This window comes from Panthera tigris, chromosome A1 (assembly GCF_018350195.1).
Source record: "Panthera tigris isolate Pti1 chromosome A1, P.tigris_Pti1_mat1.1, whole genome shotgun sequence".
Classification (NCBI taxonomy): Eukaryota; Metazoa; Chordata; class Mammalia; order Carnivora; family Felidae; genus Panthera; species Panthera tigris.
Window position 1 is genome coordinate 142,437,615 of NC_056660.1, and position 22,515 is coordinate 142,460,129.

Consider the following 22,515-nt stretch of genomic DNA (forward strand, 5'->3'; position numbering starts at 1 on the left):
TAGGAATTTTAGTAGTAAAGAATAAAATACACAGGGGTGCCTTGGCGGCTCGGTTGAGCGTTGGACTCTTGATTCCTGCTCAGGTCATGATCTTGTTGTGGGATTGAGCCTCCTCTGTCTCTGCTGAGCATGGAGCCCATTTGAGATTCTCTCTCTCTCTCCTTCTTTCTCTGCCCCTCCCCTGCTCGCGCTCTCTCTAAAAACAAAACCACACAGAGAACAAACTGCACTCTTCCCATTGCTTACCTCTGCCCTTGTAGACAGAGCCCAGATTCCTGACATTCTGAGCCATCCATGTTTTGGTTAGCCTGTTACCCCCTAATGTCTTCCTTTTTTGGTCTAAATTCTACCCTTCTTTCCAGGGCCAGATGAAGTGCCCCCTGGTAGCAAGTCATTTCTGACCACTGTCAGGAATTTCTGTCAGAAATTCAGAGATCATAGAGGCCTTATGTTACATATGATAATTGCTGCCCTGTCTTTTTCTCTATTTGAGCCTCTCCTGCCCTTTAAAGTGCATTATATGCCCCTAAGAGACAAAGATGGTTTTTCTTGTTACTGTTTTCTAGTGCCTCAAATTCCCCAATGTCTCTGTATACAGGAGGTACTCAGTTAATGTTCTTTAATCTTCAAAAAATTGGCTTCTCTACATGACATGTGTATGTAGCTAACATTTTGATTAAAGGTATGTGTTTCTCCAGGAGTAAAATCAAATTTACCGCTTCTGTGGAATAAAGAAGCTATAAATCAATGTTTGAAATACCAGAATGAGTAATTACTGTCAGCAGCCCTTATACTTGATAAAACTCGGTTTCAGCTTTAATAGTTATTAATAGATAATCAGTGATTAACATACAAAATAACATAAAAACGATTCAGCAGTTTTACAGAACAAGAACAGAGTTGAGCAGTGTGCTTTGTGAATGTGGAAAATGTTTGGGTTTAGTCCTTACTTTTCACTTGAAGAAACAGATTTAATAGACCTAAGGGGAGTTCCAAGGGCCACACATCAAGTTTCATTACTGGGTTAGGACTCTCCTATCTGAGGACCCTAGTGCTAGTCCAGAGTCACTCCTTTTTACCAGCAGGTAATTATTTGCATGTCTTAGCAATAATTTAAAAGTGAAGATATTTGTAGATTTCATTATGTTGCTTCTTAAACCTCTTTCTAATTAAAAAAATATAAGAAGACACTCAGCCTTGGGGTTTGACACAGAGTAGGAAGCAAAGTTACGAAACTACACAGGAGAGTTTAGCTTCTAAATTTTATGTCTAGAACTTCAATAATTTCATGGTCTTCAAGGATAGTAGCAGTCCTCTAATCCTGAAGTTAGAGAAATAACGCTTGAATGAACTCAGTTTGGGAAGGTACAGAATGGGGACTCCATACCTAGTTAGACAAACAGGAGGTGTCTTCTCCCTCTCTCCTCCTCTACTGGTATTGATCATTGGCAAAGAAACCAAGTTGAATAGGACTGGGGAGAGGAGTGGTGCACGGTTATTTGCAGTGATTATAGGGAGGCTCTAAGTTTTTTTTAACTGTTGTCACAGACTCCTTTAAGAACCTTTGCCCTCGAAAAATTTTGCGGAGAGCAGAGTTTTATTTCAAATACTGGATAATTGAGACCTCATAGGTTAAGAGCCTAGTTCTTATCAGGATTAGATCAGAGGAAGCAAAAATAAAGTATCCATTAGGGAAACGAGAAAGAAGGGAAAGAAAAATGTTCTTACGAGGCTAATATGTTTGTTTAATTAATGCTTTATGCAATTGTGCTTCATTTCTTTTAAGTGTATCAATAGAGCAAAATAACTTTCTAGAATTGCATGAAATGTGCCAGGTCTTGAAGCAGAAATTAACTCAAGTTGGTATTTCTGTGCCCCTGTTCCCTGCTGTCTCTTCTTTCCTCTGCATCCTACTGCTATGAGCATCTCCTTATTGTGTTGGCTGCCCTTGAGCCCATTCATTCTTGTGTCAGGCATGTTATGATTCTCATTCAGATCAGTCTACATGCTGACTCAGTTTGTGTCCATCAGTGAATATTTCCAAATTTAGCAAACCTGCATTTTCTGTATTTTAACTTCAGGCCTTTCCTATACATGACAAACATCCTTAATCCTAAACAATCCAACTCTATCCAATTTCTTTGTACTTTTTTTTTATTTATAATATCTTGCACATTTCTCAGTTTGTAACCTGCTAATGTCTGCAGCACAGTTTATTTATTCCCAGGGTTTTGTGAGTTTTGGTTATCAAAATAAAAAAATAAATTGTTATTATAATAGGTTAGTGATTATATTCTTTGATCAGTTAAATTCTTTTATCATAGGTTATAAGAAATGGTTTAGACTAAAGTCTAATGCTTACTAAATCGCATCTTTTGAAGTTCTTTAAAAAAAAATTTTTTTTCAATGTTTATTTTTGAGACGGGGAGACAGAGGGTGAGTGGGGGAGGGGCAGGGAGAGAGGGAGACACAGAATCTAAAACAGGCTCCAGGCTCTGAGCTGTCAGCACACAGCCGGTTGCAGGGCTCGAACCTACCAACTGTGAGATCATGACCTGAGCTGAAGTTGGATGCTTAACCGACTGAGCCAACCAGGCACCTCGCATCTTTTGAAGTTCTAAAATGCATAGACTTTGAGTATTTTCTCTATTTTTTCTCTATATTTAATCTATTTAGATTAAAATAGATTGCTAATTGGAGCTATAATTGGTTTTAAGGTAATCTAATGTTGGAATAACATGAAACTTTATAGCAGAGAGAACAAATTAATAAATTAGCAGTGTTAGGTGAGATGCCTTGGGCTTCTCTGCAAGAGTATTAAGTTTAGTTGCTGCATAATAGCCTTCTAAAGTACTTTTCTGCTTCAGAATAAAACCATGTTGCAAATAATATGTAAACATATTAACATTTGGATGCAGTAACTGATTTTTGTCTTGTCAATTACACATCCACGTAGAGTGGTAATGTGATTTAATTAATAAGCGTATAGTGACTTAACGTTTTGTGTTGGCAGAAAATAGTGTCTGTTTAGTGTATTACATTTACTTTAGTGTCTCTGTAAGAAGAGCTCAAAGAAGCCTAGTGTCTGAGGATTGTCTTACTGTTAAATGGTAGCATTTGATCACTGGTAAATGACTCCAGAAACTTTATTATTGAGAGATGTTCTATAGTTTTGTTTTCTCGTTCTTTTAATAGTTTAACTTTCCTAAAACTTGGTAGAAAATCATTATCTCAAAGAAAGTCATCCACTTTTAAGTGGAATAAAAGATAGAGGGCTATGAATATACGTTTTCTGGCAAGAAGGAAATTACTACCTTTACTATAAAAGGATAGTTTCTAATTTATTGTAAAAATTCATTTTAATCCATTCTTTGGTTGCTATTACACATTCACTTTTCCCCCTAGTTTTCTTACTCTTCCTTAATCTAGTTACATTTTTGATATGCCACAGCCTTGAGATGGTAAGCCATGGTGGAGGTGAGCACCTTTGCCACCAGTTAGAACTGGTTTTCTGGGACTGTGCTGTGATTAGAAATTGATCAGTTGCAGAGCGCCTGGGTGGCTCAGTCGGTTAAGCGACCAACTTTGACTAAGGTCATGATCTCATGGTTTGTGGGTTCAAGCCTCTGCTGATAGCTTGGAGTCTGCTTCAGATTCTGTCTCTGTCTCTCTCTGCCCCTCCCCCCTCATACTCTGTCTCTCTCTCAAAAATAAACATTTACAAAATTAAAAAAAAAAATTGATCAGCTGCTGTTACTTTCATAACTCTACTTTTTAATTGTAGCTAAAAATAGATGATTCAACACATGACTTAGCTACTTTTTGAATAGTAGGTGGGTGGGCACAGGAAGAGAAACGTATCATTTTCATATTTCTCATACCTCATCCTTTGGAAAAAGTTAAGTAGTTTTGGATGTTGTGGCAAAGGAGAAAATTTAATTTTCCTATTTTTGATGTGTAAGCCAGAATACCTTAGAGTTAGGGACATAGAGAAGGAATAGAGTACAAACACTTGCTTAAAAAAAAAAAGTACAGGGGTACCTGGGTGGCCCATTAAACATCTGGCTCTTGATTTTGGTTTGGGTCACAATCTCAGGGTTTATGGGTTCCTGCGGAGCCTGCTTGGAATTCTGTCTCTCTCTCTCTGCCCCTCCCTGACCGTGTGCGCGTGTGCTCTCTCTCTCTTTCTCTCAAAAAAATAAAACAACAAAAAACCTTAAAAAAGAAAGTATGTATTTACTTGATCATGACTGAAAAAAGTATAAATGTAAATCTCCTCCCCAGTCACCTCCATTTCCCTGTCTGTGGTTCCCATTCTCAGAGGCAATCAAATTTCTAGTGTGTCTTTCAGATTTAGTCCTATATACAAAGATACATAGGACATACATAACTTCCCATCTTTTTAAGATTCAAATGGTAGCATTCTACATACTGTTATATTTGTTTGTTGTTTTTTTTTTTCTCTTAACAGGCTGCATTTAATTTTATGTTTAATTTTTTTTAATGTTTTTTATTTTTGAGACAGAGGGAGACAGAACGTGAGTGGGGGAGGGACATACAGAGAGGGAGACACAGAATCTGAAACAGGCTCTGGGCTCTGAGCTGTTAGCACCGAGCCCAATACGGGGCTCGAACCCACGAACCGTTAGATCATGACCTGAGCGGAAGTCAGACACTTAACCGACTGAGCCACCCAGCTGCCCCAGGCTGCATTTTTTTTTTAATGGCTAAATAGTATTCTGCTGAATGTATATTTTTTTTGATAGGTTTTTTTTTGGTTTTTTTTTTTTTTTTTTTTGCTGTTGCTGTTAAAATAGCGTATCTTTTCCCACATGTACTAGTATATCTGTGAGCTAAGGTAGATTTCTATAAGGGGAATTTCTGGGTCAAAGAATGCATTTTGATTAAAATTGTTTTCTGTAGAGGTACACCAGTTTACTCCCTCTCAAACAAAAGGAGGTTGCCTTTTGTTTCTACATCCTTTTCAACACTAAAGTGTATTTTCATTTTTTAAAAATGTTTTTAAATGTTTATTTATGAGAGAAAGCATGTGCGCACGTGCGCTGAAGGTGGGAGGTGGGGGGGTGAGGAGGTGTGGGGGTGGGGGGTGGGGGGGGGGGGGGGAGAGGGAGACAGAATCCCAAGCAGGCTGAGCACTGTCAGCACAGAGCCCAATGTGGGGCTCAAACTCTTGAATTGTGAGATCATGACCTTAACCAAAAATAGAGTCAAATGCTTAACCTACTGAGCCACCCAGTCATACCAAGAGTATGTTTTCCAAAACTTTTTGGTCTTACTGGTGACAAGTTTTAGTTTGTAATTTATTTTGCAATTCTCTTATGAGTAAGTTTTCATTTGTTTAGGAGTCATTTCTTTGAATCCATTACATTCTTTACCTATGTTTGTATTGTTTGTGGGAATTGTCTATGTGTTGAAAGTATTTTTCCTTTAATAATTTGCCTCTTGGGGTGCCTGGGTGGCTGTCGGTTAAGCGTCTGACTTTGGCTCAGGTTGTGATCTCCCCATTTGTGAGTTCAAGCCCTGCATCAGACTCTGTGCTGACAGCTCGGAGCCTGGAGCCTGCTTTGGATTCTGTGTCTCCCTTTCTCTCTGCTCATGCTCTGTCTTGCTCTGTCTCAAAGATAAATAAATGTTAAAAAAATTTTAAAAAATAATTTGCCTCTTGATTTTATTTTGTATGCCTTTGTAGCCAGATGAAAATTTTTGCAGCAAAATTTATTAGTCTGTTTTGATAGTTTCTGGATTTTGAGTCATGCTTTAAAGCCTCTCATGATGAGATTATTTAAAGCAAGAACAAATAAAACCTTACATGTCTTCTAGTTTTATGATTTTGTTATTTGCATTTACATTCTTGATCTAGCTGAGATTTATTTTGGTGTAGGGAGTAAGATACAGATCCATCTTACTGTATTTCCTGATAAATGAGAGTTACCACACAATTTCTTGAATGACCATATTTATTGTGCATTAAACTTTGATATAGCTGAACTCTTTAATACTTCATTGTATTTGTATTTGATGCTTTTATCAAATAATATCAATAGTAATAATACAAATAATAAGGCCATTGCCCCCTCCACAGTTATTCTTCATAATTAAAAAAAATTTTTTTTTAAATTTTTTTGAATGCTTATTTTTGAGAGAGAGACCGCATGTGAACGGGGAAGGGGCAGAGAGAGAGGGAGATTCAGAACTGAAAGTAGGCTCCAGGCTCTGAGCCGTCAGCACAGAGCCCAATGCGGGGCTTGAACTCAGCACCCGTGAGATCATGACCTGAGCCCAAGTTGGAAGCTCAACCGACTGAGCCACCCAGGCGCCCCAGATTTTTTTTTAACTTTAAAATTGGCCTTTTCTTATGCAATAAAAAAGTCAAGTTATTTTTTTACCATGTGAAATTTATAATTTAGTAAGAATTGATAGTTTTGTTATTAGTCTTAAATTTATATCATCTTTTGGTACCTTTAAACATTTTATGTGTTTATATAAACCTCTTAAGAGGTTTAAGTTTATTACTATTTTTCTGTTTTTGTTGCTGTTTTGTTGTAAATGGAATCCTTGCTAGCTGTTTTTACTATAATAGGGTTGTTGGTTTCTGCATACAAATTATAACTAAGCTTATTGAATGCTTTTTCTGTTGCAATTTTTCAGTTCATTCTAAATTACATTCTTAAATTGCCAGTTTTTATTTTTTAATATTTTCAGAAGTTTATTGAGAAGAGAGAGTGGAGGAGGGGCAGAGAGCAAGAATACCACCAAGCAGGCCTCCTGCTGTCAGAACAGAGTGTGATGCAGGGCTCAAACTCTCAAACCATGAGATCATGACCTGAGCTGAAATCAAGAGTGGGTAGGTTGCTTAACTGATTGAGCCTCCCACGTGCCCCAGAACTAGAATATCTTTATGATCATTTTATTGTTTGTTTGTAGGAGTAAAAAGCTAATAATAATAAAAAACAGCAAGCATGTCATCAGAATGAAGAGAGTTAATTTGATGATCTCAAATCAGTGGCCATTGCCTTTAAACTTCCACCTTCACTGAATACATGAAGGCTTACGTACTGGAGATAAGATCCTGGCCAGTGCTAAAGAAAAGACCAGACTTATTTGTCACCCTTTACCTGTCTTAATGATTTTTCTGTGATTAGCTTCAGTCATAACTTTTTTTTTTTAAGAATAGCTAAAAATGCTTTTTTCCCCCCTCCCATGTAAAAATGCATCAGTAGAGAACTGAGCCTTGAGAAATGGGAGTTGGGGCTAAATTTTAGTTTAAACCTGAGCATACCTTAGAGATACTGTGGTTTTGGTTCTAGGCCACCACAGTAAAACAAGTTAAATGAATATTTTGGTTGTCCAGTGCATATAAACTTTTCCACTATACTGTAGTCTGTTGAGTGTTTAGTAGCATTACATCTAAAACAAAAACAAAAACAATGTATGTACCTTAATTTGAAAATACTTCATTGCTGAAAAATGGTAATCATTTTCTGAGCTTTTAGAAGCGAGTTGTAGTCTTTTTGCTGATAGAGGGTCTTGCTTTAGTATATATATTTTTTTAAGTTTATTTTGAAGGGGAGCAAGAGCACGTGAGAGTGCCCAGTTGGGTCGGAGAGAAAGGGAGAGGGAGAGACAGAATCTCAAGCAGGCTCCGCACTATCCGTACTGAACCCAACATAGGTCTCGAACTCATGAACCGTGAGATCATGACCTAAACTGAAATCAAGAGTCAGATGCTTAATGGTCTGGGCCACCCAGGCACCTTGGGTCTTGCCTTAGTATTGTGATTATTGACTGATGAGGGTGGTGGTTGCTGAAGGTTAGGGTGGCTGTGGCTATTTCTTAAAATGAGACAAGGGAAGTATTCTGCATCAATTGACTCTTCCTTTTATGAACAATTTCTCTGTAGTTTCTGTTACTGACTGATAACATTTTACCCATATTAGAACTTCTTGCATAATTGGAGTCACTTCTCTCAAACACTGCTCTTGCTTCATTACCTAAGAGTAAGTAATATACTAAATCTTGTGTTGTCATTTCAGCAGTCATTATAGCATCTTCTGTCTCAAGGAACCACTTTCTTTGCTAATCCATAAGAAGCAGCTCCTCATCTGTTTTATCACGAAATTGTAGCAATTCGATCACGTCTTTAGGCTGTACTTTTTTTTTTTTTTAATTTTTAAAAAATGTTTATTTATTTTTGACAGAGAGACAGAGCATGAACAGGGGAGGGGCAGAGAGAGAGGGAGACACAGAATGGGAAGCAAGCTCCAGGCTCCGAGCTGTCAGCACAGAGCCTGAGTCAGGGCTCGAACTCACAGACTGGGAGATCATGACCTGAGCTGAAGTCGGACGTTCAACCCACTGAGCCACCCAGGTGCCCCAGGCTGCACTTGTAATTCTAGTTCTCTTACTATTTCCATCACATCTGCGGTTACTTCCTCCACCAAAGTCTTGAACCTCTCAAAATTATTCATGAGATTGGAATCAACTTCTTCCAAACTCCTGTGCATGTTGATATTTTGACCTCTTTCCATGAATTGTGAATGTTCTTCACGGTGTCTGGAATGGTGAATCCTTTCCAGAGGTTTTCACTTGACTTTGCCCAGATCCATAGAGGAATCACTATCTTTTGCCACTATAGTCTTGTGAAACGTAGTTCTTAAAGAATAAGACTTGAAAGTCAAAATTACTCGTTAATTCATGGGCTGCAGAATGGATGTAGTGTTAGCAGGCATGAAAAGTATATTAATCTCACTGTTCATCTCCATGAGAACTCATAGGTGACAGGTGCATTGTCCATGTGCAATGTTGTGAAAGGAATTGTTTTTTCTGAGCAGAAGATATTTTAAGCAGTGAGGTTAAAGTACTCAGTAAACCGTATTATCAATAGATGTGTTGTCATCCAGGCTACACTTTGGCATTTGCACAGAGTAGATCTACCATAATTCTTAAGGGCCCTGGTATTTTGGGAATGGTAAGTGAAGTGAGCATTGGCTTCAACCAGCTGCATTAACTGTTAACAAGAAAGTTAGTCTGTCTATCCTTTGAAACTTTGAAGCCAGGCACTAAGTTCTCTTCCCTAGCTATGAAAGTCCCAGAAGGCATCTTCTTCTAATGTAACAATCTAAGACTGTTTGTCTGTATTGGGACTCTGTTGTTTAAGTAGCCACCTTCATGATTTACTTAGCTGGATCTTCTGGACAACTTACTGTAACTTCTATGTGCATACTTTCTGCTTCACCTTGAACCTTTATATTATGAGAGAGACTGCTTCTCTCCTTAAACCTTATGAAAATCAACCTCTGCTAGCTTCAGACTGCTCTTCTGCAGCTTCCTTATGTCTCTCAGCCTTCAAAGAATTAAAAAGAGTTAGGGCTTTGTCTGGATTTAGGCTTTGGCTTAAGTGAATGTTGTGACTGGTTTGATCTACTCAGGCCACTAAAAGTTTTCTGTATATCAGTAAGGCTATTTTGCTTATCATTGGTGTGTTCACTGGAATAGTGCTTTTAATTTCCTTTATTAAGTCTTTCTTTACATTCACAAGTTGGCTAACTGTGAGAGGTCACTCTTGGTGTTCAACATGCCTTCTTGATTAAGCTTAATCATTTCTCGCATTTGATTTAAAGTGAGAAACATGTGACTGTTCATTTGAACACCCTGAAACCATTGTAGGGCTATTAATTAGGCTAATTTCTGTATTGATGTGTCTCGGAATAGGGAGGCCTGAGGAGAGGCAGAAAGTTGGGGGGTTGGCCAGTTGGTAGAGCACTCAGAACATACAACATTTATCAGTTCGGTTCACCATCTTGTGCGGGTGTGGTTCATGGTGCCCCAAAACAATTACAGTAACAACATCCAAAAGTGCTGATCACAGATCACCTAACAAAGATAATAATAATGGAAAACCTTGAAGTAATGTGAAAATTACCAAAATATGACCGACATGAAGTACATGCTGTTGTAAAAACGGCACTGATAGACTTGAATGATACAGGAGTGCCACAAACCTTGAATTTGTTAAAAGCAAAAATACCTGAAGTATAGTGAAGGGAAGCACAATAAATAAAAGAGGTATGCCTATAGTGCTAATTGATCTAATAGTAAATGAGAGGGAAAATTTTTGATTAAAGAAAATTTAGGGGCGTGGGGGTGGCTCATTTGGTTGTCCGATTTCGGCTTTGGTCATGATACCCTGTTTGTGGGTTTGAGCCCCATGTCCGGCCATGTGGTGACAGCTCACAGTCTGGAGCCTGCTTCAGATTCTGTGTCTCCTTCTCTCTCTGCCCCTCCCCTGCTCATGATCTGTCTCTCAAAAAATAAAATAAAACCTTAAAAAAAAAAAAATAGATCTGCCATTGTCTGTATAACTACAGAGACATTTAACCTCATGTTATTGTTCATTTTTTCTTGTGTCTCGGTTTTAATGTTGTGTTTGTGAACACAAGCAAGATGCTGCCCCTCTGATTTCATGAATGGCACAATAGACGACAGTTAACCAAGTTTACATTCCATCATCAAGTGTGATTCTCCCATTAGTTCACTATTTATTTATTTATTTATATTATTTTTTAAATTTTACATCCAAATTAGTTAGCATATAGTGCAACAATGGTTTCAGGAGTAGATTCCTTAATGCCCCTTACCTATTTAGCCCATGCCCCCTCCCACACCCTCTCCAGTAACCCTGTGTTCTCCATATTTATGAGTCTCTTATACTTTGTCCCCCTCCCTGTTTTTATATTACTTTTGCTTCCCTTCCCTTAGGTTCATCTGTTTTGTCTCTTAAAGTCCTCATATGAGTGAAGTCATATGTTATTTGTCTTTCTCTGACTAATTTCACTTAGCATAATGTCCTCCAGTTCCATCCACGTAGTTGCAAATGGCAAGATTTCATTCTTTTTGATTGCCGAGTACTACTCCATTGTGTGTGTGTGTGTGTGTGTGTGTGTGTGTGTGTGTGTGTGTGTGTGTGTGTGTATACCACATCTTTTTTATCCATTCATCCATCGATGGACATTTGGGCTCTTTCCATACTTCGGCCATTGTTGATAGTGCTGCTATAAAAATGGGGGTGCATGTGTCCCCTCGAAACAGCACACCTGTATCCCTTGGATAAATGCCTAGTAGTGCAATTGCTGGGTCATAGGGTAGTTCTCTTTTTAGTTTTTTGAGGAACCTCCATACTGTTTTCCAGAGTGGCTGCACCAGCTTGCATTGCCACCAACAATGCAAAAGAGATCCTCTTTCTCCGCATCCTCGCCAACATCTGTTGTTGCCTGAGTTCTTAATGTTAGCCATTAGTTAGCTTTCTGATGGGTCATTAATATCTTCAAATCCAGTAGTCTCATCATTACCCCTCAAAATCGTCAGTGAAAGGTTTGATCTTAAATGGAAGAGGCTGAATCCACTATCCTGCCTTGAATTCCATTTGTAATTATGGTGGAGCAAATAGATCCTGCATGTTTCTGAGTTTGGGAAATTCATTTTATCTTGGTTGAACTGGAGATTTTATTCTGGTAATTCAAGAGGATAACTGGGCAAAAGTTTGTTTTTCTCACAAGGAAGATCTTTTTGAAGAAGATCATGACTTTCAGAAGGTCCACTTGTGGAAAGTTGAGTTACTGGAATACTCTTTAGCTGAGATCTAAATTCCTCTGGCATTCACCTTCAACTTGCTCTGTGAACAGCCTCTCAGCCTTGTTACCATCAGCCGGCCCTGCCGCTCACTTATGCTTCTGCCTCATGTTGTTAATATGGGTATATTAAGGTTAGTTACGGAAGCAGAGTTTCTCAAACTTTGGTGTGCAGCTCAACACATGACAATCTTAACTAAAATGCAGATTCTGATTCTGTGGATCTGGAGTAGCCCCTGGGGTTCTGTATTCCTAAAAAGTTTGCACATGATGCTGGTGTTGCTAGTCACAGAGCATATTTTGAGTACCAAGGTACTAAATGACCATCATTTAAATATGATTATTTAGCTAAGTTGAACTCTGCCAACTAAAAATTAAAGAGGGCGAATTGACCACAGACAACATTCTTTATTCCTATTCCATAGATGGTTTCACTGCTCTTTGGAATGTGCTGCATTTACAGACTCAGTGTGATGCTCTTTTCCCTAGTGTGTATCTTGTAAGTAGACTTCAGGGAACATAACACTTGGTTACCTCATTCATCCTACCCAGAATTCTCATCTGAGATGCTTTTATTCACATGATTTCTCAAGTCTGGGGTGCTCTCCTTCACCTACCCAGCACTTCCCATCCTTCAAGACCCAGTTCAAATCCTAGCTTTAGAACAACTTTTCCAACTGCTCTAGCCTCCTCTATCTAATCCATCTTTTCTCTAAAATTTTACTGTCTTTAATAATCAGTATTTTACTTTTATATCTGTTGCTTTGCTTCCCTATTTAGATTTTAGACTTAAAAAAAATTTTTTTTTAATGTTTATTTTTGAGAGAGACAGCACGAGCAGGGGAGGGGCACAAAGAGAGACACACAATCCTTGGCAGGCTTCAGGCTGTGAGCTGTCAGCACAGAGTCCAGTGCCGGGCTTGAACCCATGAACTGTGAGATGATGACCTGAGCCAAAGTCAGATGCTCAACCGACTGAGCCATTCAGGTACTCCTAGATTTTAGACCTCTTAAAGATAGTTTATCTTGGATGTTGTACATCCCCTATATGACCTCTCCTCTTGCATATCTAAAACAATTTGGATATAGTGTCTCTGAATCTGTTAATCATTGCCTCTAAAAACTTGGCTCTCTTCCTTTGTTTGTCTCAATTAGTGTCAGAAGCCTAGTAGTCTTTGCCCAAGTACTGTTGATTTTTATTTCCAAAGCATTTCTTGAATCTTGTTTTTCTCTACCCCAAAATGTAAGCTTCCACCAACTTTCATGGACTCATCTAGGAGCCTGTGAACTGATCCCTCTGCATGCACACTGGTACCCCCTTCCAATATTTTCTCACTGTCATTGTATAACTCAAGGCTAGCCGGGTCTGTTAGTGTCTCCAGAATTCTTCCATTGTGTTCTCCCTTTCTATTCTCCAGTTTGTTAACCATGTTTTATGATCTCCATGGATGTTCCTCTCTGTCTTTCTGACCCAGTCTTCCCTTCCCACTTTGTCTAGTTTGTCTTTTCATCATTCAGAGCACAGATAAGGTTCTTTTACTTGGGAAAGTATTCCCTGATATTTTCTTGTAACCAGAGAGGTCTTGAGAGGGAAAAATAAAACAAAAAACCTTTAATGATAGCTCTTCGCTTTCAGCATAAAGCAAGATCCCACTTGGCCTGGCTTCTTTCCACATCTTTAAATCATTTATATATTATCAGTTTAATTTTTTTAATGTTTGTTTACTTTTGAGGTGGGGAGGGGCAGAGAGAGAGGGAGATACAGAATCTGAAACAAGTTCCAGGCTTGCTGTCAGCACAAAGCCCGACGCGGGGCTCAAACTTGGGAACCACAGATTATGACCTGAGCCAAAATTGAATGCTTAAGTTACTCAGCCACCTAGGTGCCCCATATATGTTACCGGTTTAGTCACTGATATCTGAGTTGATTGTTTTTGTTCTAGTTGACTTATATTAAAACAAACTAACAAAACCAAACAAGTAAAAATTACTTGTTAACAAAGCGGAAAAAGACATTGATCTGATCACCTTATGAAATAATAGGACTTAGCAGAGATGAAAATCAGTGTTAATAGGTTATTATGAATTTATTTTTAAATCTTTTTTTTGTTGTTGTTTTACTTTAAAAATAAGCACACATACGGTGAAATACAAAATTGTCTTTAGGGGTATTTTCGTGGCTCGGTTGAGTATCCAACTTGATTTTGGCTTTCTGTCTCTTTTTTTTTTTAATTTTTTTTTTTTTCAACGTTTTTTATTTATTTTTGGGGCAGAGAGAGACAGAGCATGAACGGGGGAGGGGCAGAGAGAGAGGGAGACACAGAATCGGAAACAGGCTCCAGGCTCCGAGCCATCAGCCCAGAGCCTGACGCGGGGCTCGAACTCACGGACCGCGAGATCGTGACCTGGCTGAAGTCGGACGCTTAACCGACTGCGCCACCCAGGCGCCCCAAGGCTTTCTGTCTCTTAAAAAAGGTTTGTATCAGTTAAAAATTAATAGGCTTTGCTTTATATCAATTTTAGGTTTACTGAAAAATTGAGCAGAAAATAGAGTTCTCATTTATTCCCCTCCTGTCCACAGTCTCCCCTGTTATTAAAGTGCATAGTTTACATTAGAGTTCATTCTTTGTGTTATGCAATTCTGATAAGTGCAGAATGTCTGTATCTACCATTACAACATTATACAGAAAGAACACTTTCGCTGCTCTGAAAATTCCATGTTTCCCTTATTCATTCATTGGGGTGTGCTACATCTCCAACTCCTGGCAACTAGTGTTGATGATGATGATGATGATGATTTTTTACTGTCTCCATGTTTTGCTTTTTCCAGAATGTCGTGTAATTGGAATCAGACAATATGTAGCCTTTTCAGATTGACTTCTTGTCACTTACCAGTATGTATCTAAGGTTCCTCCCCGTCTTTGTAGTTTGACAGCTCATTTTTTTAAATTGTTGAATGAGTATTCCAGTATATGGATGTATCGCAGTTTATTTATCCATTTACTTATTGGAAGATATCTCTTGCTTCCAAGTTTCCATTTATGAATAAAGCTCCTATAATACTTATGTGCAGGTTTTGTTTGGATTTAGGTTTTCATCTCATTTTGGTAAATATCAAGGAGCAGGATTGCTGGATTATATGGTGAGAATATATTTAGTTTTCTGAGAAATACCATGCTACCACTTACCAAAGGAAAGCTAAAGTAGCTATATTAATGTGAAGTAGGTATATTAATTTGAGACAAAGCAGACTTTGGAGCAAGGAAAATTATGAAGGATCAAGAGAATTACATAATAATGAAAGGGTTAATTCTCTAAGAAGATCTAATAATCCTTGATGTGCACATGCCTAAAAACAGATGATAAGAATACATTACCACCAGCAGTGAGTGGGAATTCTGATTGCTCCACCTCCTTGCCAGTATTTGGTGTTGTCAGATCTGTAGTGGCATCTCACTGGTCTAATTTGTAGATCCCAAATGATAGTATGATATTGAACATCTCCTCTGCTTACCTGACATCTGTATATCTTATTTGATGAGATATCTTCAGATCTTTTTTTTTTTTTTTTAAGATTTTTTTATTTTTTAATTTGGAAGTTCTTTTTTAGTTTGTTTATTTATTTTGAGAGAGACACAGACAATGTGAGTGGAGGAGGGCAGAGAGAGGGAGACAGAGAATCCCAAGCAGGCTCTGTAGTGTCAGCACAGAGCCCAAAATGGGTCTTGAACCCACAAACTGAGATCATGACCTGAGCTGAAACCAAGAGTCAGACACTTAACCACCTCAGCCGCCCAGGTGCCCTGAGGTGTTTTCAGATCTTTTGCTCATTTTTAAATTGGGTTGCCTTTTTTTTTTTTTTTAGTTTGGGATATGACCTTTATTGAGCTTATCCACTGGAGTGGAAATATGTCTGTACGAAACCAAATGTTTGTTACTATAACTTCTGCATCACAATTAAAATCCAAACAGTTTTTTAAAAACAGTCAACTCAATCAAAACCCACTACTTCAGAATCAGTAGCTTCTTTGAAACCCCAGTGACACTTAAATATGGATGGTTAAGACTCGAATGCAGAAATTTGGTTGGTTGGAAAGCTAATTAAACTTCCAACTTGCACAATATAAAAAGGCAAAATTGTGTTTTCACAGAGATACAGTCCACTGGAATCACCAACACTGGACAGCTATTAAGAGTATTTAGAGGGGCGCCTGGGTGGCTCAGTCGGTTGAGCGGCCGACTTCAGCTCAGGTCATGATCTCGCGGTCAGTGAGTTCGAGCCCCGAGTCGGGCTCTGTGCTGACAGCTCAGAGCCTGGAGCCTGTTTCAGATTCTGTGTCTCCCTCTCTCTGACCCTCCCCCGTTCATGTTCTGTCTCTCTCTGTCTCAAAAATAAACGTTAAAAAAAAAAAAAAAAAAAAAAGTATTTAGAGTCCTCAGATAAGAATATTTAGAATCCTGAGATAATAAGGAATCCAGGCATCCTTGAAACAGTCTTCTGTTGTCCTTTCTTCCCAATCAGAGATATGTGGATGTGTGGAATGACACCACCACCAGCAATTATAGCTTTGGTGAGAGAATTCCTCATCTCCACGGATAACAAGTTGCAAGTGATGAGGGGTAATACACTTTACCTTCAAGTCTTTTGATGCATTTCCTGCCAGTTGAGGTACCACCTTTGTCTTGGCCTTTCCGGAATCCTTCCCAGCCTTACCATCTCAAATTCTGCTCAAGCTCAAACAAGGCAGAGAAAAGACTAGTCAGATAGCCAGGGAGATCCCACCTCCTACTTCATCGCACCACTATTCAAACTGCTGGGTTGCTTTCTTAATGTTGAGTTTGGGAGGGGTTTTTTTTGTATATTTTGCATGACAGTGTTTTATCAGAAATGTATTCTGCAAGCGTTTTCTCCCAGTCTGTAGCTTGTGTTTTCATTCTTTTGTAGGTCTTTTGTAGAAGTTACTAGTTTTAGCAAAGTCTAGCTTAATAATTTTTTTCTTCATGGATTGTGCTTTTAGTGTTATGTCTAAAACATCGGTCAAACCCAAGGTCACCAAGATTTTCTCCTATTTTCTAGGAGTTTTATAGTTTTGCATGGTCCATTTTGCATTAATTTTTGTGCAAGGTATAAGCCCCCCCCCTCTTTTGCTTGTACATGCCCATTTGTTTCTGTACCATTTGTTGAAAAGACTCTTCTTCATTGAATTGCCTTTGCTCCTTTGTCAAAGTTTACTGGACTGTGGGTTTGTTTTGGACTCTCCTCTGTTGATGTGTTTTCATTACCACACTGTCTAGATTACTGTAGCTTTCTAGTGACTAATGAAGTTGTATAGTGTCAGTTCTCTGACTTTGTTTTTTAATATTGGGTTGGCTGTTCTGGGTGTTTTGCCTTTCTGTATAAACTATAGAATTGGCGTATTAATGTCTGCAAAATAACTTGATGATACTTTGATTGGCATTGCATTTAGTCTATACAGATCAAGATGGAAAGAACTGACATCTTGACAACAGAAATCTTCCAATCCATATATGTGGAATATTTTTCCATTTGTCTTGTTCTTTGAGTTCCTTAATCAAAGTTGTGTGACTTTGCTCATACAGGTCTTGTGCATTGATTGACATGTATTTCATTTTTTTTATTGCTAATGTAAATGATATGTGGAAGGTTTTGTGTTTTGTGGGATTTTTTGTTTTTGTTTTTGTTTTGTCTCGTCCTTTGGATTTTCTACACAGCAGTGTCATCCACATAAAGACAGTTGTTTCTTCCTAATCTGTATGTGTTTTATTTCTTTCCTTAATTGCATTAGCTAGGACTGCCAGTACAATGTTAAATAGGAATGATGCGCGGGGACATCCTTGCCTTGTCCCTTGTGGGAAAGCATCTAGTTTATCACAGTTAAAAATGTTAGCTGTAGGTTTTTTGTTGTTCTTTATCAAGTTAAGGAAGTTTCCCTATATTCCTAGTATGCTAGTGGTGTTTTTCATGAATGGTGTTGGGTTTTTTCCACTACTTTTCCTGCATCTGTTGATGTCATATGATTTTTTTTTTTCTTTAGACTGTAATGTGATGGGTTACATTGATTGGTTTTTTTAAAATGTTGAACTAGTCTTGCATACCTGTAATAAATCACATTTGGTTGTAATATATAATCTTCTTATTGAGTGTTGGATATACCTCCCTAATACTTTGTTGAGGATTTTTGCATCTACATTCATAAGCGATGTTGATCTATAGTTTTCTCGTAATGTTTTGATTGGGAGAATTTACCAGTGAACCTGTCTGGACTTGGTATTTTCTAATTTGGAAGGTTACTGATTATAAATTCAACTTCTTGAGTATGTAATAGGCCTATTCTGATTATCTGTTGTTGGGTGTGAATTTTATTAGAGTGTATCTTTTAAGGAATTCATCCATTTCACCTAGGTTGTTGAATTTGTGGGCATAGAGATCTTAATATTCCTTTTAAAGTTCATGGCAGCAGTAGTTATGTCCATTTTTCTAGTAACTGTTTTCTTTTTCTTTGCTAACCTTGATAAAGGTTTATCAACTTTATTGATGTTTTCAAAGAACCAGAGTTTTTTTGTTCATTGTTCTCTATTGATTTCCCCGTTTTAATTTCACTGATTTAAACTCTAAATTTTATTCGTATGTACTCTTAAAATTATAATTTGCTTTTTTGGTTTTCTAAGGTGAAGGCTTAGATTATTGGATTTAGACTTTTGTAATACATGCATTCGGTGCTATAAACTTTCCTCTAAGCACCTTTAATGCATCCCAGAATTTTTGATAAATTGTTTTCATTTAGTTAAAAGTATTTTAAAATTTCTCTTGACTTTCTTTGATCCAGCTACTGTTTAAAATTATGTTCTTTGGGGCGCCTGGGTGGCTCAGTTGGTTAAGCGTCCGACTTCGGCTCAGGTCATGATCTCACGGTCCGTGAGTTCGAGCCCCGCGTCGGGCTCTGTGCTGGCAGCTCAGAGCCTGGAGCCTGCTTCGGATTCTGTGTCTCCTTCTCTCTCTGACCCTCACCCGTTTATGCTCTGTCTCTCTGTCTCAAAAATAAATAAACATTAAAAAAAAAATACATGTTCTTTAATTTCCAGGTATTTTAGGGATTTCCAGCAATATTTCTGTTAGTGATTTCTAGTTTAATTTCATTTTAGTCTGAGAGCATACTTCATGTGACTTCTTTCAAATTTGTTACGGTGTGTTTTAGGCCCAGAATGTGATCTGTCTTGGTAAATGTTCCATGTGAGCTCAAGAAGAATATGTTGGATGAAGTAGTTAATAGATGTCAATTATGTCCAGTTGATTCATGGTGCTGTTGAGTTCACCTATATCCTTACTGATTTTCTGACTGTTGGCTCTGTCCTTATTGATAAAGGGGTCTTGAAGTCTCCAAGTATCATAGCCTTGTAGTTCTATCCGATCTCCTTTTTCTGATAATTTTCCTTGCTCCAAGGTCTGCTTTGTCGAAAGTAGTATAACTACTGCAACTTTCTTTTGATTAGTGTTAGCATGGTATGTTTTTATCACCTTAACCTATCTGTGTGTGTATTTAAAGTGAGTTTCTTCTATACAACATATAGTTGGATCTTGTTTTTATATTCACCTGACAGTGTCTTTTAATTGGTGTATTTTAAACATCGATGTTTAAAATGATTATTGATACAGTTGGAGTAATATCTCTCCTGTTACTATTTTCTGTTTATTGCCATGTTGTTTTTTTCTTTTATCCATCTTCCGCTATTTGAGCATTCTGGTATTAATTAAGCATCTTATATTCTGGTTTTTTATCAATTAGTATATCCTTAATTTAGCATATCTGTGATACTTTTTTAAACTTTTTTTAGTGCTTGCATTCAATTTTGGGATATACATTTGCAATACTAACCAAGCTTTCTTTCAAATAGTGCTGTTGCACTTCATATTGTAGCACAGGTTCCTGGTAACAAGGTGTTCCCAGTTCTTCCCTCCTGTCCCTTTTAACATTTCTGTCGTTTGTTTTTTTTTTTTTAATTTATCTTATTAATGCATAAGATGTAATTGCTGGATATATTATGGCTACTATTTTGAGCAAACTGTTATCTGTTAGTTGCCTGGAGCCTGCTTTGGATTCTGTGTGTGTCTCTCTCTGTCCTTCTGCTCACACTCTCTCAAAATAAATAAAAATTAAAAAAAAAAAGAGAGTTGGATGCTTAACCAACTGAGCTACCTAGGTACCCCAAACATATTTTTTCATTTTATTTCCTTTTGATTCTTAGTATTTCCAACTCTCTGCTTACATTTCATATGTTCATTCTTGAATGTTGTCTGCCTTTCCATTAGTTCCCTTAGCATATCAGTTATAGTTTCAATTCCCAGTCTGATAGTTCCCATATCCCTGCTATACCTGCATATGGTCTTGATGCTTGCTCTATCTCTTCAAACTGTACTTCTAATATGCCCTGTAATTTTGTTCTTCTAAATTTTTTAAATGTTTGTTAATTTTTGAGAGAGAGAGAGAGTCAGGTGAGGAGCAGAGAGATGGGGAGAGACAGAATCTGAAGCAGGCTCCACATTCTGAGCTGTTTACACAGAGCCCGACGCGGGGCTTGAACCCACAAACCGTGAGATTGTGATCTGAGCCAAAGTCAGACACTTAATTGACTGAGCCACCCAGGTGCTCCTTCCCTAGTTAGTTCTTAAATAAAAACCTAAGGTATGAAATTTTTTTGGTTTTATTCTCCTTTTACACGGGAGGTCTGCTGATGCAACGGTAAGGAATTAGGGGAAGTGCTAATCACAGACTTACGAATACTTTTTAACCTGTCTGTACCCTGGGACTATTACTTTCACAAGTGCTTCTCAGTATCCCACTTCTCAACCCCCACTCCTTAGTGAGACAGGAGTTGAGCATTTCTCTTCCCTAGGTCATTTAGGGTCTGGTGAAACCCTAGTACATAAGGCTATGGTAAAATAGTTTTTCTTGAGGACAGGCCTTGTTAAGATGGAATGATCCCTGAGCATATTGCAGAATGGCCACACTACTCATTCTCTGCCAGAAACACAAAGGGTTTTGGCCAGTCTTCATTTAGAATCTGGTAGATCTCAGGGAGATAAAACAAAGAAAGTGTAGGGGCACCTGGGTGGTTCAGTCAGTTAAGTATTCAACTTCAGCTCAGGTCATGATCTCCCCATTCCCAAGTTCAGCCCCCTTCTCCCTCCCCCCCCCCCCCCATCTGAGTCTGCTTCAGGTTCTGTGTCTCCGTCTGTCTGTGCCCCTCCCCTGCTCATGCTCTGTCTCTGTCTCTCTCAAAATTAAAATAAACATTTTAAAAAATTAAAGTTTATGTTTTTGTTTTTGTTTTTGTTTTTTAAAGTAATCTCTACACCTAACATGGGGCTCAAATCCATAACCCTGAGATCAGGAGTCACACGCTCCTCCAATGAGTCAGCCAGATGCCTCCAAGCCTAATTTTAGTTCTTGTAGTAACTTTAGTTACTGTGCTAAGTGATGCCAAGAAGGCCCAGGCAGATAAAGGGAATGAAGAAGAGGAAGGACAAAACAGGCACAATGGAGAATGAGAGAGGGCCTGTGCTAGTCCTGGAAATTGAAGTTAGGATTTTCTTCTGCTGTCCACTACCAGTGTAACTCTGCACAGTAGTCAGTCTTTGTGGAGTGAGTAGTCTAGAAAGCTGTGTAGCCTGAGGCTCTGCAGTTGTAAATGGGATCAATTCCTTGATTGCTCTTTCTCCTTCATCATTGTTTAGATATACAACCAGTTTCTGTACATTGATTTTATATCCTGCGACTTTGCTGAATTCATGTATTGGTTCTAGCAGGTTTTGGGTGGACTCTTCTGGGTTTTCCACATAGAGTATCATGTCTTCTGCGAAGTGTGAAAGTTTGACTTCCTCCTTGATGATTTGGATGCCTTTTATTTCTTTGTGTTGCCTGATTGCTGAGACTAAGACTTCCAATACTATGTTGAATAACAGTGGCGAGTGTGGACATCCCTGTGGTGTAGCTGACCTTAGGGGAAAGTTCTGTTTTTCCCCCATTGAGGATGATACTAGTGGTGGGTCTTTTGTATATGGCTTTTATGATCTGGAGGTATGATCCTTCTATCCCTACTTTATCAGCAGTTTTTGTCAAGAAAGCTTGCTGGGTTTTATCAAATGCTCACTCTCTATTGAGAGGATCATATGGTTCTTAACCTTTTTTAAAATTAATGTGGTGTATCACATTGATGTGCAGATACTGAACCAGCCCTACATTCCAGGAATAGATCCCACTTGATCGTGGTGAATAATTCTTTTAGTGTATTATTGGATCTGTTTTGCTAGTGTCTTGTTGAGAATTTTTGCATCCATGTTCATCAGGGAAGTTAGTCTGTATTTCCCCTTTTTAGTGAGGTCTTGGTCTGCATTTGAAATCAAGTTAATGCTGGCCTCGTAGAAATGAGTTTGGAAGCTTTCCTTCCATTTCTGTTTTTTTGGAACAGCTTCAAAAGAATAGGTGTTAATTCCTCTTTAAATTTTTGGTAGAATTCCTCTGGGAAGCCATCTGGCCCTGAACTCTTGTTTGGAGATTTACTGATTCAGTTTCTTTACTGGTTATGGGTCTGTTCAAATTTTGTTTCTTCCTGTTTCAGTTTTGGTAGTTCATATGTTTCTAGGAATTTGTCCATTTCTTCTAGATTGCCCAATTTTTTGGCATATATTTGCTCATGATATTCTCTTACTATCATTTGTATTTCTGCAGTGTTGTTTGTGATCTCTCCTCTTTCATTCGTGATTTTATTTATTGAGGTCCTTTCCTTTTTCTGTTGGATCAAACTGGGTAGGGTTTTATCAATTTTGTTAATTCTTTCAAAGAATCAG

General features: G+C 38.1%; 1 protein-coding gene and 1 pseudogene across 1 annotated transcript in view; one reads left to right on the forward strand and one right to left on the reverse strand.

The window, feature by feature from the left end:
* The window catches only part of JMY (junction mediating and regulatory protein, p53 cofactor), a 94,489-nt gene that overhangs the window by 14,660 nt on the left and 57,314 nt on the right, over positions 1-22,515 (forward strand).
* LOC102955688 lies at positions 10,507-11,676 on the reverse strand (annotated as a pseudogene).